At 43.1% G+C, this 16,072-nt stretch overlaps 1 protein-coding gene across 1 annotated transcript in view; it reads left to right on the top strand.

Moving 5' to 3' along the window:
• The first annotated feature begins 225 nt into the window (after window positions 1–225).
• Window positions 226–16,072, top strand: part of LOC143114821 (tumor necrosis factor receptor superfamily member 14-like) — a 199,895-nt gene continuing 184,048 nt past the window's right edge. The window contains exon 1 of the mRNA XM_076276608.1: window positions 226–237. The gene's annotated coding sequence lies outside the window, so the exon portion shown is untranslated. The remainder of the gene's footprint in view (window positions 238–16,072) is intronic.

Raw genomic sequence — 16,072 nt, 5'->3', positions numbered from 1 at the left:
GTTTCAGTGACACATACCAAATTTGGTAGGTGTGTGTAACTCACAACTTTTGTAAATACATTCCATGAGCCATGCCCACAGTGAGGTATTTGGAATTTTTGTGCATTGTGACAGACACATGATCCATTTGAGATTTTGTGCATTGTGACAGACACATGATCCATTTGGGATGTTGTGCATTGTGATCCATTTGGGATGTTATCCATTTGGGATTTTGTGCATTGTGACAGACACATGGTCCATTTGGGATTTTGAGCATTGTGACAGACACATGATCCATTTGGGACTTTGTGCACTGTGACAGACACACGATCCATTTGGGACTTTGTGCACTGTGACAGACACATGATCCATTTGGGATTTTGTGCACTGTGACAAACACATGATCCATTTTACACACTTCTCCTAGATGACTCATCCAATTCATGTCAAAGTTGGTATACATGAGGTCAAGATGTTGCTGAAGTTTTTCTTGATATGTTGTAGCCTAATACGCTAAAATGGCAGTACAAGCCCACGTTAGCCAATCAGAATCTCGAAAATAGCAACAACAGCAATGAATCACTTCCTCTTTTTCTTTTGAACATACTGTAGGTTGCACTTTTGGCGCAGGTGCAAGTTCTGGCGCATACTGTGACGTTGGCTGCCTAAAACAAAACTTTTCTCAGTTTACATGCAAACATGCAAACAAAGTTTTCCAAAATCTCCACTCTGGCTGGAGTTTTTCAGAAAGAATCGTTTTCAGAGGCAAATTCTCCGTTTGCATGTAAACTAAGGGTTCAAACAAAGTTTGTTGTTGTCTCCGTTTTTCAGAATAACCATATAAGTGTAAACAGGGTCTGAAAGAGGACCCAAAAAGTATCATCCTTATGTAACATCCTGTTTTGACATTGACATTGTAAATGTTCTCTAAGAAGAGTGAAAAGCAGTTTGCAGTAAAGCTAACCAATAGCGAGGAGGAGCCTATGATAACCTAACTCAGCTCAGCTTTTAGTAAAGCTCATTAAAGTGCGTGGTGGGCTGGATCTAGCCCGCGGGCCGTAGTTTGCCCAACTCTGTCTTGGCTTCACGATTCCTAGATGTTTCATCACATTCACTTCAAGCTGGATGTAGTTGAACTCACAGGTGTCCCCAGCAGGTAGGATGAAATCAGTGGTTAGCATGGGAATTTGGCACACACACGCCATCCTTCACAATCTCTACTCAGGCACAGAGGTTAGGCCCCAGAGACCCTATAGCACCCTCTTATGTCAAAGTGTTCAAGCCAGCAATACTGTATAAGTATAAGTATATATACTCTTTTGATCCCGTTAGGGAAATTTGGTCTCTGCATTTATCCCAATCCGTGAATTAGTGAAACACACACAGCACACAGTGTACACACAGTGAGGTAAAGCACACACTAATCCCGGCGCAGTGAGCTGCCTGCATCAACAGCGGCGCACTGGGGAGCAGTGAGGGGTTAAGTGCCTTGCTCAAGGGCACTTCAGCCGTGCCTACTGGTCGGGGTTCGAACCGGCAAACCTCCGGTTACAGGTCCGAAGTGCTAACCAGTAGGCCACGGCAAACCTCCGGTTACAGGTCCGAAGTGCTAACCAGTAGCGGCTGCCCCAACAGCTGTCAGTGTAAAATGCCACAGCCAACAGGAAGTGAGGAAGTGCACACATCAGACACATGCATTTGACACGCACACCACATTGTTAGATTACCAAATGTCAAGTGTTGTGGAATCGCAAGTGCTCGGGCCCGTCATTGCTACCTTTAGTACATGGGTTTGTTCATCTCAGTCATAGACCCATGGAACTAGGGAGATGGGTTGTATCTTATGTTATGCTTTGATATGAGCCGTGCTTATTTTCCCTGGTTTGGTTCCCTGTCTGCCAGGTATTGAGAACGCACAAGGTATCCTTGAAATAGTGACTTTACAATGCATTTTCTATCAGCACTGACACTAAAATATAATATCAGTACAACCTGCACATTCCAGACATCCCAAGTCTCCTGGAAGTTCCGGGAGTCTCCCGCATATTGATAGCGGCTCCCTGACGCCCGCAAATTAGATAAAATCTCCGGGAATCTAGAGCGAGCGATCGAGAGCGCGCATGTGAGACCGAGACTTCAAATCGCGTGTGTGCGTCTGGGTGTAGCGCGCACACAACAGGGGAGAGAGAAAGTTGTGCGTGTGTGCCTGAGCACATCCAAGACAGAGAGCATCCTGATTGGCCTTTTTCGCTATATCAACCAAGTTTTCAGTTTTCAGTGTAGGCGGGCTTTCATCTCTTTTCTCCCGAACTTCAGGTCAATGTATCAAGGAACAGGTGCGTCATGGCAGAGTCAGTGCCCCCCAAAAAAGGAAAATCTAACACCCATTTCAAAGTCTAGGCTACCCTTGTCTCATAAGAGTAAAAAATAATGATAGGCCTAGTCTTGCACGCTGCACTGTTTGTAACAGTGTAGCATTGCCCATGGTGGGTTAAATGATTGCAAAAGACATGTTGAGGTGAGTTTAACAAGTGTCAATTCATGTGCATATTATTCAGGCCTATACTAGATGGCTATTTGCCAAGGCTACATGAAAAGACCAAACTACCAAAATCTACAATTTTAATTTCTATCTATAGGCCTTCCTTATTTGGTGTACTGACGAGGCATTATTTAACAAACATATTAGTCTTTCAGTATCTAAGTAGGCTAAAGGGGGGGGGGGGGGGGGCTTTGTGATAACTCCCTGAAATGACTTATTGCAGGTTGGGATGTCTGTCATTCTTACTCTCAATAAGCCTACAAGATATACCTTGCTGAAGTTGTGTGTGAATTTCATGTAGCCTATAACTTAATGTGCAACCAATATCTACATTACAACTAAGTTAATCTAATGTATTTTTGCAGTGATAACGTGTGTGTGTGTGTGTGTGTGTGTGCATGCGTGCGTGCGTGTGTGTGTTTTCACTCTCCACTTCCACCTCTTACATTGTTATTCTGTCAGTAGAGTTTGAGGGCTTATTAGTTGATCAGTGCTGAAGCTTCAGTGACATCATTTTGTACTTCATGTGGGCACAGAACACCTTGTACAAACATTTCTGCAGGGTTTTTCCACTTCTAAGAATGTCATAAAGACCCAACACTTCCCTGAGTACAGGCTTTCCTAACATATTAAACAATCCTAACATGCCTAAAGGTAACCGCAGACTTCATTGCATTGGCACTGATGCTGACTGACTGCCCTGTAAACCCAAACAGTCAAACTAACTCTAACTCAACAGAATTGTTTAAGTTAAGTTTAAGTTGTTTAAGTGTTTAAGTAGGCTACGACCCTGAATATTTTAAGTAAGATATGGATTCACTTGATCGTATCCGCTTGATCGTGACTTACTGCACATGGGAAATGGTGGGTCCCAAAGCAAGAGCCACTGGTTTAAGGCACACAGGGCATATTCTGCTGCAGATGTGATATACAGATGTGCAGTTAAACAACACAAACACAGAGTAGTGCTAACTCACCATGTTCACACTACGTTTGCTCACCCCATCAATCTCACTCTATTGCTTCACTAAATGCTTCATGAGGGCATAAAGTTACACTTCATTAGTCCTAGAAAATTAGTTCTCTGCATTTTACACATCTGGGGATAGTGTGCACACATTCATATACACACACATACACACCATACCTGTCAACATTTAGCTTTCCAAAAATGGGAGATGGTTTTTTTTTTTTTTTTGGGGGGGGGGTTCAGTGTTTATACCAGATCTGTGTTTGTATATTTAATATGTTTCATACACGTGTTTCAACACTGCATTACGGTTGTTGCTTTTACCTTACCATTACCTTACGCATGCCAGTTATGTATCCACCAGCTGCCTGCCTGCAGCCTACTTCCAAAACTCCAAAGCTGCTTGCTGTCAGATTTCGAGTTCAACAAGTTCAGATGTGTTGGACCACTGCCATAGAGGGTTAACATTGTTGGTAACTGTCAGGGAATTTAACCCCAACATATAGATACAAGAACCAAAACATGTAGTATGGCTTTGCCCACAAACTCTGGTACCAAGAGGAGAGCCTGCTAATGTAAGGAAGAATTCCTCTCACCATCAGTCTCTGACTGCAGCCCAAAAGCTGTGTCTTTTATTGTACAGATGCACACAGAAAATAGGAAGCAAGACATAGCGACTTCATTGTGACATACTCTTATCTCACCCACACACACACACACACACAGACAGGGTGCAGTTCCTGTCTGTCTGGGTGCACACTTCTTAGAACTCAGCACAACAACATTTAACTTGAACTCTCAGTTCTTAGAACTCAGCACAACAATATTTCTGCTTACACAAATGGTTATACAATGATAATAATAATTTCCTTACAGTAACGTAAACGTTTCTTCAGTTAGGAGAAGTAGCCTACTGTTTTTTTTATGTTGCATTCATTTTCATTGGCAAAAGCTAGCCTAATATGCATGAGAACCTATATAGATTTGAGGGAGCTGCAGCTGTTAGCATCAGCACGGTCATATTAACACAGCAGGCACTAGCCCAGAGAAGGATCGTGTAAACCCCATCCCCAGAAACCAGTTTCAAACCAAGCTTGCACTGATATGATGCATGATCACTGATCAAATTGCTATTTTCTGACAGGATGAGCACAACCATGCAGGTTCTCTGAATCTAAAGCTCTTTAGCCTAGCATCTTAATGCTGTATTCACAGCACGGTGCACAGCACTGTTGTTTATGAGTTCATAGCCTGGTTATTTATCAAGGACTATATCACGTTTTATATGTTATTATGATCACTCACATCGCATTACCATGGGGTTACTGTAGCTACGGTTAACTTAACATGCCCACCATTACACTGGAGAGATGTTAAAAAACGTTTAAACTTTTTTTTTATTCTCCTGAGACACTAGCTACTTAAGGTAGTTCGCTCTTTATCTCAGATCAGTGAAGAAACCAGAGAAAACATTGGGGAGAAAACTCAAATAAGTTAATGTTAGACTTAGACTAGCTGTGTTACAGTTTCTCGTTGCAAAATTAAAATCTCCATGCGCTTTTGTAGGCTACACGCAGTCTCAAAAACACGGTTTACAGCTCTTGAGTCACGTACTAGGTCATTTTTTTTAATAACGATAATTTAGATAGGCCTAGGCTACACTTATGGGGTGGGTGCTATTGCGTTTTCTAAAGAATCTCCCGTCTTGGTTTTGTACAGAAATTAATATTAAGTGACACATACGTAAAAGGGAGAAAACAAGGTCACCTTCTGATATTTAGCAGGTTACGGTCTGGAATTGAATTAATATTGTTGTAATGGTAGGATAACTACACAGTTTACACAATAATTACACTGTGTTATAAATATTGTATATCAATGCATTTATTGTCTGTCAATTACTCAAAATTGTGGCTCTGTCTCTCATTGAACAGTAGCTTATTTAATGCATTCTAATCCATTGTCAATCACTTCCGGGAACTTTTTGAAGTTTACATGAACCACGTGACCTTAACGAATTTTGAACACCCATTGTTGCAACTCTACCTTTATATGGCTCTGGTTTCAACTACTGAGGGGGCAGTCCCGTACTCAGGAGTCTTGTCCACTTAGGAGCTGCAGACGGGACTCCAGATGTAAATTAGCTTAAGGGTAACTCTGGTACAATGCATCAAATGGTTACATTTATGTTTGAATTGCAAACTGTCCCCTAACAAGCAAAGTGGATTTGAAATTTGAACTCAATCTGAGGTTTGGTTCACTCAGGGGGGCTTACCAGAATGATCGAGTGCTTGCCCATTCACGCTCCTCACAGCAGAGCTGAGATTAGCACTGGAGGGAGTAATGCATACAGATATGCATACTGACACATCTATTCCCAGCAGTGGGTTGTTGTCGTGAATCGAGAACCACAGCTAGCAGTGGGCTGTCTCGAGATGCAAACAGGCCAACCTCAGCAACACTAAGTCTTTTCTGTATGCCTGCCACGACTGTGGAGTGTAGGCGCTACTGTCGCCGGCCTCAACAAGGGGCCGGCCCAGTACCCAATGACGATCCCAGATACACAAACACAACACAAGAGACGAAGTTTACAAAAATACAAATACAAGTTTATAAGGCAGCCTGCTGGGCCGAATATGAGCGGTGTACAGGAGCACTGCACTCCGGGTCAGTTACCACTAAAAGTCACCCTGGTGAAGATGATAATCCCCCTAATGATACTGGGGCATGTCCAGCCGTAATGCAATACACAAGATACGGATAATATCAATGACACAGCACTCAATATAATCATGAATATCAACCATGTGGAGCACACACTAAAACTAGACCCACACAAGCCCCTCTCTAACATCATTCCCCCTTCAACCCAATGGTTCTGCCCCTAAGTGCCCCAATACAGAGGCTTAAACACACAACAAATAGGACAATAGAAAAAAGAAAGCAAAAAATATTAAATAATATTGTCCGTTGGCCGGGGCCCTACCCGGCCAAAAGAACAAAAAAAAGAATAGTCCCACTAGGAATGTTGATGGCAGGGCACTGGTGCTTTAAGGGTCAGTCTCACCAGGGCCTTCTGGGAAATGGAGTTCAGCCGCGGCAGCCCGGTGCATGGCAGCAAGGCAAACGGTGCGTAATGACGTCACCTCAGTCCCAGACGCGGAAGTGCACGGCTCCAGCTGGAAGTGGAGAACAACAACAACTGATCAGGACACAATAGGCTGCGATTTAACTCTTCACCCCCACAAGGATTAGAAGGCGGATCACCGTCCCTTTGGCATGATCCCAGGTTATCGTTGAATTGTGTTATGGATATCTTCTGACTTCTCCCCGTCTCCAGAGGATCCAACGCGTCGTCGGCCCAGCCTCTTGAGAATCGGACAGCGAACACCACCGTAACTATAAATGAAACATAGACAGAATGAGCAAACAAATGTCCTTCCCTGTTCGGTCTGGAGCGGTTGGCATGGCTCTTCCCTGTTCGGTCTGGAGCGGTTGTTTGGTCTGTGTTTGGTCTGGAGCGGTTGTTTGGTCTGGAGCGGTTGGCATGGCTCTTCCTCAGCGATCCCGGCGGCCTGCAGCAGCAGCTCGGACGGCCGATCAGTCAGAGGTCCCGTCTCCCCCAGCTCACCTCCCGTCGGATAGCTTGGCCTTTTTATTCGCGCTGCCATGGGAAGCATAGCCAACCAGCGGAAAGCCAGTCGATTATCCCTTGCTGATAGGCAATCATGCACAGCCAGTTCAGGTCTAAGGACAAAAAACTGTCCACTGTGCATGTTTACATACAGACAAAACATGTTAAGCTCCCTTTGACGTCCACTGTGTCCATAACATCATGAGTCCACATATTATCATAATGTCAATCATACCCCCACAGGTAATAGTAATCTAGTGTCCACATTAAGCACCCCCACCTCCAGTTACACAAGCAGTACACAGTCATACTCACAACAGCACCAACCATAAACCCCCAGGCGACACTCGTACTATACTACTACGACGGCAGCAAACAGCTTCCAGAGAACAGAGGGTATTCCAGAAAGGAGGTTTAACAAACACTGAGATAAAACTTAACCTCTGGGTTGTCTGAACCTGTGGCGACTAAACCCAAGCTGTCGGTTCCAAAGCACCGGTTACCAGTTAGTTCAATCAACCCTGTGTGAGATAACCTAGAGTTGTGCGCGTTCACAGCGAATTTATAAAGGCATCATCTATTGAGAGTCGAAACCATGAGTGAAACCGGCGAAACGAAGAGCACCGTATTTTTCAGAGGCGGAGTAGTCGAGGCTTACGAGGAGGAGAGAACTGTAATAATAAAAAAGCAATAATAATTTTCTATTTTAACGCGGGTTCTGCAGCTGTGGGCCAAGTTAAACTTTTGCGCTCCATCATCGGAAGGGTGAATGTCGGAAGGCATGGGTAGCCTATTGGACACATTTCGGTGCACATTTGGAAAATTGAATAAGTGATGCTGACCTGCCAGTTGGTGAAACTAAACTTTAATGATCCTCGTGGGTTTGTGTCCAGGAAAACGAATGAAGTTGCGCAGGAGCTGCTTTAGCAGAAGGCAAACTTTACGGACCGACCGACAGCTTGCCGATATGCTCTGCGTCTCCAACACTACAAAAACTCCCAGTCGGAGAGAGTGTGTAGCCTATTAAAAAAAAATTTATCATAAATTCCATCAGCATTCTTAAAGGAACACGCCACCCAATGTCAGTAGTAATATATGTTCTTACCTTAACTTTCACGAGTTGAGTCATACCTCTCCCGTGTCCGTACGTGCACTCAAACGCTCTGGCGTGCGGCTGGACTGTGTTAGCATGTTGCTATGCTAGCGGGCTTTGACGGCAACTAAGCGTAGAAGTAATCAAAAACATCCACGTTTTACCGACTTAAATACAGTTGCACGAGTAGTTGATAGAAATGCTACGGCCACGCAACATGAAACGTGGCGATTTTCCAAGCGAATAAACCGGAGAACTACAATGTGTGGCGCAATAGCACTTGGGAGTACTTCGACCTAGCGTAGTAGTATTGTTAACACCTAATTGTAGATCCTATCCACCACAGAGTTTAGAATCCATGCTGGATCGACCCTCAGCCTCTCCCTCCCCTCTGAGCGAGAGAGAGGCACACACACTAGAGATGCGCTGATGGGCTATTATTTCAACCATAACTGCATAGCAAAACTTATCATCCATCAGCCATCCATCAACACCAAAGTTTTTTGACCAATTTTCGAAACGGCACCCGCTGGTTGTTTTAAGCTATATGGGTGATGCAGCGCTGCTGACGTGAGGCTAGAAAGCCCTTGCCTGTTCTAGGAAGACTGATCCAATGCAGCAAATATATTAAAAGGCTAAAGTCGTACATTGGCTATGTTGTAGCCTATCCCCAGAATATCAGCAGCAAACTCAGTCTCTGTCTCGCAAAACAGTCTCCAAATAAAACGCACATCGGCCTGTTGCCTTTTCTGCCAGCTTGTGAAAATATATCGTCCAAAATGCTTGATTGCATTGCATTCTCCACATTTTTAGCTACATTTTCATGTACCACATCAGCATTTTTGTTCAGTGAATCTTTTGTAAATTGCTTTACAATTACCGTCGGGCCTATAGGCCTATTGCCTGGCTTGCCTCAGCTTCGGTCACGTCCTTTTACAATTTTATCATTGTGATAAAAAACGCAATTTGCCACATAATTTCAACATGCTCCTGGCCTACTAATTAATGCCTATTGTACTTTATTTTTTGCAAAAAGAAAGAAATCCTTGATAAAATAACAAGTCATTCACATTATAGGCTACTTTACACACTGTTATGTCAGGGTGACTGAAAGCCTGTTCTGAAGACTCCCATTCATTTTGACTGCACGAGCGCGTCTTTTTCAGACAGACAGCGCAATTCATTTTAAAGCAATTTACAAAAGATTCACTGAACAAAAATGCTGATGTGGTACATGAAAATGTAGCTAAAAATTTGGAGAATGCAATGCAATCAAGCATTTTGTCACAAGCTGGCAGTATAGGCAACAGGCCGATGTGCGTTTTATTTGGAGACTGTTTTGCGAGACAGAGACTGAGTGTGCTGCTGATATTCTGGAGATAGGCTACAACATAGCCAATGTACGACTTTAGCCTTTTAATATATTTGCTGCATTGGATCAGTCTTCCTAGAACAGGCAAGGGCTTTCTAGCCTCACGTCAGCAGCGTTGCATCACCCATATAGCCTAAAACAACCAGCGGATGGTGGGCGGGTGCCGTTTCGAAAATTGGTCAAAAAACTTTGGTGTTGATGGATGGCTGATGGATGATAAGTTTTGCTATGCAGTTATGGTTGAAATAATAGCCCATCAGCGCATCTCTAGTGTGTGTGCCTCTCTCTCGCTCAGAGGGGAGGGAGAGGCTGAGGGTCGATCCAGCATGGATTCTAAACTCTGTGGTGGATAGGATCTACAATTAGGTGTTAACAATACTACTACGCTAGGTCGAAGTACTCCCAAGTGCTATTGCGCCACACATTGTAGTTCTCCGGTTTATTCGCTTGGAAAATCGCCACGTTTCATGTTGCGTGGCCGTAGCATTTCTATCAACTACTCGTGCAACTGTATTTAAGTCGGTAAAACGTGGATGTTTTTGATTACTTCTACGCTTAGTTGCCGTCAAAGCCCGCTAGCATAGCAACATGCTAACACAGTCCAGCCGCACGCCAGAGCGTTTGAGTGCACGTACGGACACGGGAGAGGTATGACTCAACTCGTGAAAGTTAAGGTAAGAACATATATTACTACTGACATTGGGTGGCGTGTTCCTTTAACCAAACTTAGTGACAACATGCATACCCAGCTGAGCTGTACAGCTATATTTAAACTTATTTATTAATTTTCTATAGGCTATGTGGATAAAATGTGTCAGTAGCTCGGCCTTCCCATGGGCACACATGTGCATAATGAGTTTGGGGAACACCAGAAAGTTAGTGCTGACCAATGTGGATTGCCCACTCTGGTGGAGTCGCCTGTCCCCAGGGGTGTAGATACAGTGATAGCTCCACCAAGCTTGAAAACTCTTGCATGGGATGTAGGCCAAACGACAGGACGTCAACTTCATGTGTAACCGTGTGCAATATGCTCTGTGACTTTGTTGGGCAGGTAAGCAAGCGCTTGAACCCTTGTTTGTCCTGAGCGTGTGTAGCCTCAAGTGTAAACACGCAAGCAAACGCTCTATTATCTTGTTTCAGGGGCAGGTAAGCAAGCACTTGAACCTTTTTAAGCCCCATGACTCATAGACACGGAACCTCCGCGAGAACCACAGGGATATATGCCCGTCGGAGGATAACTTACCTGCAAGAGAAACCACGAACACAACAACCAAGGAGAAAGCCTTGCGACAATTCTCCCAATACCTACCTGATACTTACCTGGTAAGCGGCTTCTGTTGTGTCATGTTCAGTGTGTCTTGAGTCTTCCAGCACGTCTTCGTGTGGAGATCAAAAAAGCACTAGTCCCACACCAACACAGGTGCTTTATGCAGCACTAATCAAGGGTGTGGCCGGTGCAACCGGTGTGTCTTATCCACGTTATTCAATCCAGTGGGTCGATCCACGTACATATGGAAGTATATAAGTATATATACTCTTTTGATCCCGTGAGGGAAATTTGGTGTAATATGTAACGGAAGGGAGAGATAGTCTCGATACGATAGAGAACTCCTTTTCACATTGTAAAATAAAATGTTCCTTGTACTAATTCTATAATGTTAATCATGACTTGAAGAGATAGTGTTCCCAGTAGCTTAAGGTGCCTCTTTCCCTGCATGTGAGGTAGAGCAAGTTGGTTTGTCTATAAAGCAGAGGAATTGTTTGAACACAGAATTGCAAAGTAGATCAAGGTGGTTTGTCTATAAAGCACTGAGGAATTGTTTTGAACACAGCATTGCAGCCTGTCTATAAAGCACAGAGGAATATTTTTGAAAGCAGCATTGTAGCCTGGACAAGTGAGGGTGAGGTGAGGGTCCCTCCACTTTCACATAGATGGCTTCCCTCACATATCTTTCAAACCACCCATCTGTCCAGGATGTGTCAATATATAAATTATCAAGTATATCCAAAATATTAGAGAGAGTGGTTTTTGATCAAAATGAATGATATTTGATCCATACAAATTAATTTCTAGGTATCCTTAAAATGGTTTAAAGGTGCCCTGCCACACAAAACCGTTTTTACTTGTATTTTTTTTAAACATGTGTTTGTGCCATGTTGTGAATGTGAAAATGAACAGCTAACTGCTCTGTCAGCTCTAGCCACTGAAAAGAAATAAGCGGAGAAATTAGGCCAATTGCAAAAGCTCTTCAGATTGACGTGGAATTGATGGGCTCATTACTGAGCTCGCCCAGTTGAGACCTTGCCATCAAAATTCGTTTAGCTCTGTGACAGTTTTCGTAGGCCTATGCAAGGATGGCTGAATGTCAACGGACTTGTGCGCTATGCACAAATAGAACTTCAACAATGCATTTTGGCCAAGAACCCAGACTTGAGGATCAAATGGCTTCAGTTTATTTTTTGGAACAATGCCACAGGCTTTGCAAAAAGGTTGCTGTTGAAGCCTGGAGCAGCAGGCTACCATCGCAGTCTACGACCAGTGCCTGTAAGTAAAACGTAATTGTGAACTCAAGGAAGTACTATGTTATACAGGTTTAATGAACTCGCTAGCCTAGCAGGTTTTATTTATGCACATTTGGACAATGCTAGCACTCGCTAGCCAAGCTAAGTTCATGCCATGAAGCTAAAATTAGTTGATAATGGCTGTCATGTTATGGATGAAACCTACTAGCTGTTAGCCAATCAGAGTCAAGCAGCTTAGCTCGTTGAATATTAATGAGAACTGGCGCAAATCGAGCTGAGTCTTAATGCAGGCTTTCAATACCACACTAGAATGGCTTGAAACAAGGTAACCAAAGCATGTTTTCCACAAAAAAATGTTACAGAGTCCATGGTAGAACCTCAGACATGACCAGAAAGTAATGAAATACGTGTGGCAGGGCATCTTTAAATCAAATGTATCAGAAAGAAATCAAATTTGTGATTTTGATGGAGTCCTGTCTGAACCCATGAAAATAACTTGCGTACACCAAGGCTCGATATTAGGCCCTTAGCTATTATTTATTATGACCGCCGCGCAGTGAAGCGGCGGTCATATAGGTTTAGTCAGATTTTTTTTTTTTTTTCGCATGGCCAATTTTCCATCAAGGATTCCCGGGACACCGGGGTACATGAAATTTGGTGGGCATGTAGCCCCACATGGATAGCATGGAACCACAGACACAGTTTTCTGTGAATATCTCAAGAACCGTAGGGTTTAGGAGGACCACCTTGTTTTTGTATGTTGATCTTAAGGGGCCATGTCAACCCATTCCATAACCACTCATTTCATGTAAAGTGTCATGTCAAGTGTAGTATCATTATGACACTCAAGTTTCATGGAATTCCGTTCATGGGGGGCCACACAATAAATACATTTATGTTACTGTACACCAACTGGCCTGTAGGGGGCCGGACACAGTTTTCTGTGAATGTCTCGAGAACCATAGGGCCTAGGAGGACCACCTTTTTTTGTATGTTGGTCTTAATGGGCCATGTCAACCCATCCCATTACCACTTATTTCATGTACAGTATAGCACCACCTAGTTAAAAATTAAAAAGTAAAAAATTAGGTGTTACAATATATCTGGCAAAACTGCACAAAATTGAAAGTGTAGGATCATTATGACACCCTCCGAATGCATGCCGAATGCAAGTTTCGTGGACTTTAGTTCATGGGGTGCCATACAATAAATTAATTTATGTGTACATTTAGTGACCGTACACCAACAGAGTTTTCTGTGAATATCTTGAGAACCGTAGGGCCTAGGATGACCAATTTTTTGCGTATGTTTGCCTTCAGGAGTCATGTTAACCCATTCCATACGCACACATGTGCATAAACAGATATTCACACATACATTCACAGTAATCATATGTATGACACATACACACACAGTAGACATATGTACGCATGCATGCACATGCACACACACAGACACACGCACATGCACGTGTGCACACACACACACACAAACATAAACACATACACGCACATATGCACACAATTCAAGAATTTCTCAGAATTATGAACAGGCAAGATGGGGATGGGAAAAAATGTATTTTACATGTGAAATCTATGAACTAATCATGTTTTGGTACTTGTTGTCTAGCAGATACCAGTGAGAATTGAGTGTGCATAATGCAATTGACCGATCCCAAGCCCCACCTCCCATTGTCAGTCCCATAGTTACTGTTGCTAAGTCGGACAAGTTTGCAGGAAAGTGTGCGAGAACGCGTGTTAAACATGGGGACGCAGCACCCCCATTTAGCCGAGTGCAACAGTGTATGCTGGATTTCTGGGCGTCAAGTAATATTGATATATTCAAAAAACAGAGGCCAGAAAGGCCTTCAGTATGCGGAAGGACCCATTCACAATGTCCACTGTTATTAACAAGGTGGAACACCACAAATTGAAACCAATCCGGTGTTACGGATCTTAATGGGATGCATGTTATGGGGATAAGCACGTTATCACGAGCAGGTAGTTTACCTTATTTGCTACAGATGTGACTCGGATTCAATAAACAGGTCTGTGCAAACATATGGTGTTGACGTGTCCATAACAAAATCTAACCATATTTCGAGGATTAATTGAAGACGGGAAGTGCTGCAGATCCAAAGTTCCCACGCAACTTGGGAGAGTGGCTAGCAGCAGCCCGGGGAGGTGGATATAGCTTCGCTTCGGTAGGCCTACTTATTTTGAATGGCTGCTTTAGAAGGAAGAGTTCAAATAAACATGATATTAAAAAGAAATCACTAGATCTATCCGAGTTTAAACCCCACGCACGACATTACTGCATGGCAGGCAGACGCTATCAAGAGCAATTGCAGACGTGATTTGTCTTGCTTAGGCTGTAGCCTACTTAATTTAAATGTGGGCAATGTAGTAGGCCTAATATTGGCGATTTCGAGACTGCATAGCCTATACAGCAAGGCATAGTTTTGAATCGGCACATGATTTGATCTTTAGAAGACATTGGCTATCTCGTTCAGCCATCAAATGCATCGCAGTAGGCTATTAGCCTATTGCATTTGTTGAAAAAAATAATCGTTAGCTTATTTCTGTGAATAGTCTTCTATCCCAAGTTAAACATGGCAAGTTAGCCTATGCCTAAAAGCTGAAAGTAGCCTATTCTTGTTGTGTGTAAGGCGATACGTGATTGAAGGTGTAGCCTATTTGCGCGTCTTCCAATCGTATGAGTGTGCGAGTTCAGTTCCTGCAAGGTAGGTAGGCAATACTTTTTTTGCGTAGGCTTATGTTGCCGTTTCAACAGTGGAAACCAGGTTTAGTTATGTTTTTGTGTGTAGTTATGAACACAAATAAAGGGAACATTTTCGTACACACTCAGATTTCTTTACTGAAAAGTAGCAGCCTATCCAAAGTTGTGCAAAGTTAGGCCTATGTGTGTTAACGTTTCACACGGTCAGGATATCGGATGTCACTTCTACAAGTACCCCAGGCATATATTTGAACCTTTTTGAGCTCTTTAGTTATTTAGTTACAAAAGAAGCATTATAGCATTCGCATAACCGGCGTATTGTCATACAGAATGGACACTAGAAAATTCAAAATTGACCGAGGTTGACCGAGGTCCTCCGAAGTCCTCATTGTGACATAGTAAAAGGGGGCGGGGCTTGGGATCGGTCAATTCAGTGAGATAGTTAGAATCCTATATGCCTTTCACCTTTTGTTTTTAGCCAGCAGCCACACCAGCAGATACCCTAACTTTGCTGAATTACTGAAGCTAAGCAGGCTTAGTTAGTACTTGGATAAGAAACCTCCTTGGAAGAGTAGGTTCCTGCTGGAAGCGGTGTTGGTGACTGACCAGTAGGTGGCACTGTTCCTTGTGGCCAAAAGCCACCAAACAAATATCAATCCCAATGTCCTATTGCGGTGACAGGGACACTGTACTGCAGGAGATGTTTTCCTTTGCATGAATGTTAAATTGAGGTCCTGACTCACCATGGTTGTTAAAGATCCCATGGCACTTATCACAAAGAGTAGGTTAAATTGAGGTCCTGATGTGACCAGTCGCCCTCACCTCTGTTGTCATGAAAGCATTTAAACGCTTGGTCCTCTCTTATCTCAAGGATCCACCGACCCCCTTCAATTTCCATACAGACCCAACCGCTCAGTTTACCATGCAATCAACATTGCACTTCACTTACAAATATATATATATATATATTGCAAATTAGCCAATTGGCTGGACACCTTTTATGCAACACATCTACACATATGTGTATGTTGTTATGGCTTTGACTGTGATAATCATGTATGTAATAATGTGCACGGCACTGTCTCTGGCAAATAAACTAATAAATAAAAATAAAACACTCTCAACATGGATTTTTTGCCTTCCGTATGTTTTTTAAGTGTCTTAAACATGGTCTGCATAGAACAGCATAGAGAAGTGTTTTTATATTACTATTATTT

This window comes from Alosa pseudoharengus, unplaced genomic scaffold, assembly GCF_046254945.1.
Source record: "Alosa pseudoharengus isolate Yale_2024_CS ecotype anadromous, Long Island Sound unplaced genomic scaffold, YU_APseudo_1.1 YU_APseudo_1.1_scf_9, whole genome shotgun sequence".
In the NCBI taxonomy this organism is placed as follows: domain Eukaryota; kingdom Metazoa; phylum Chordata; class Actinopteri; order Clupeiformes; family Clupeidae; genus Alosa; species Alosa pseudoharengus.
Note: the sequence above shows the minus strand (reverse complement) of the source record. Positions and strands in the feature narration are given on the sequence as shown.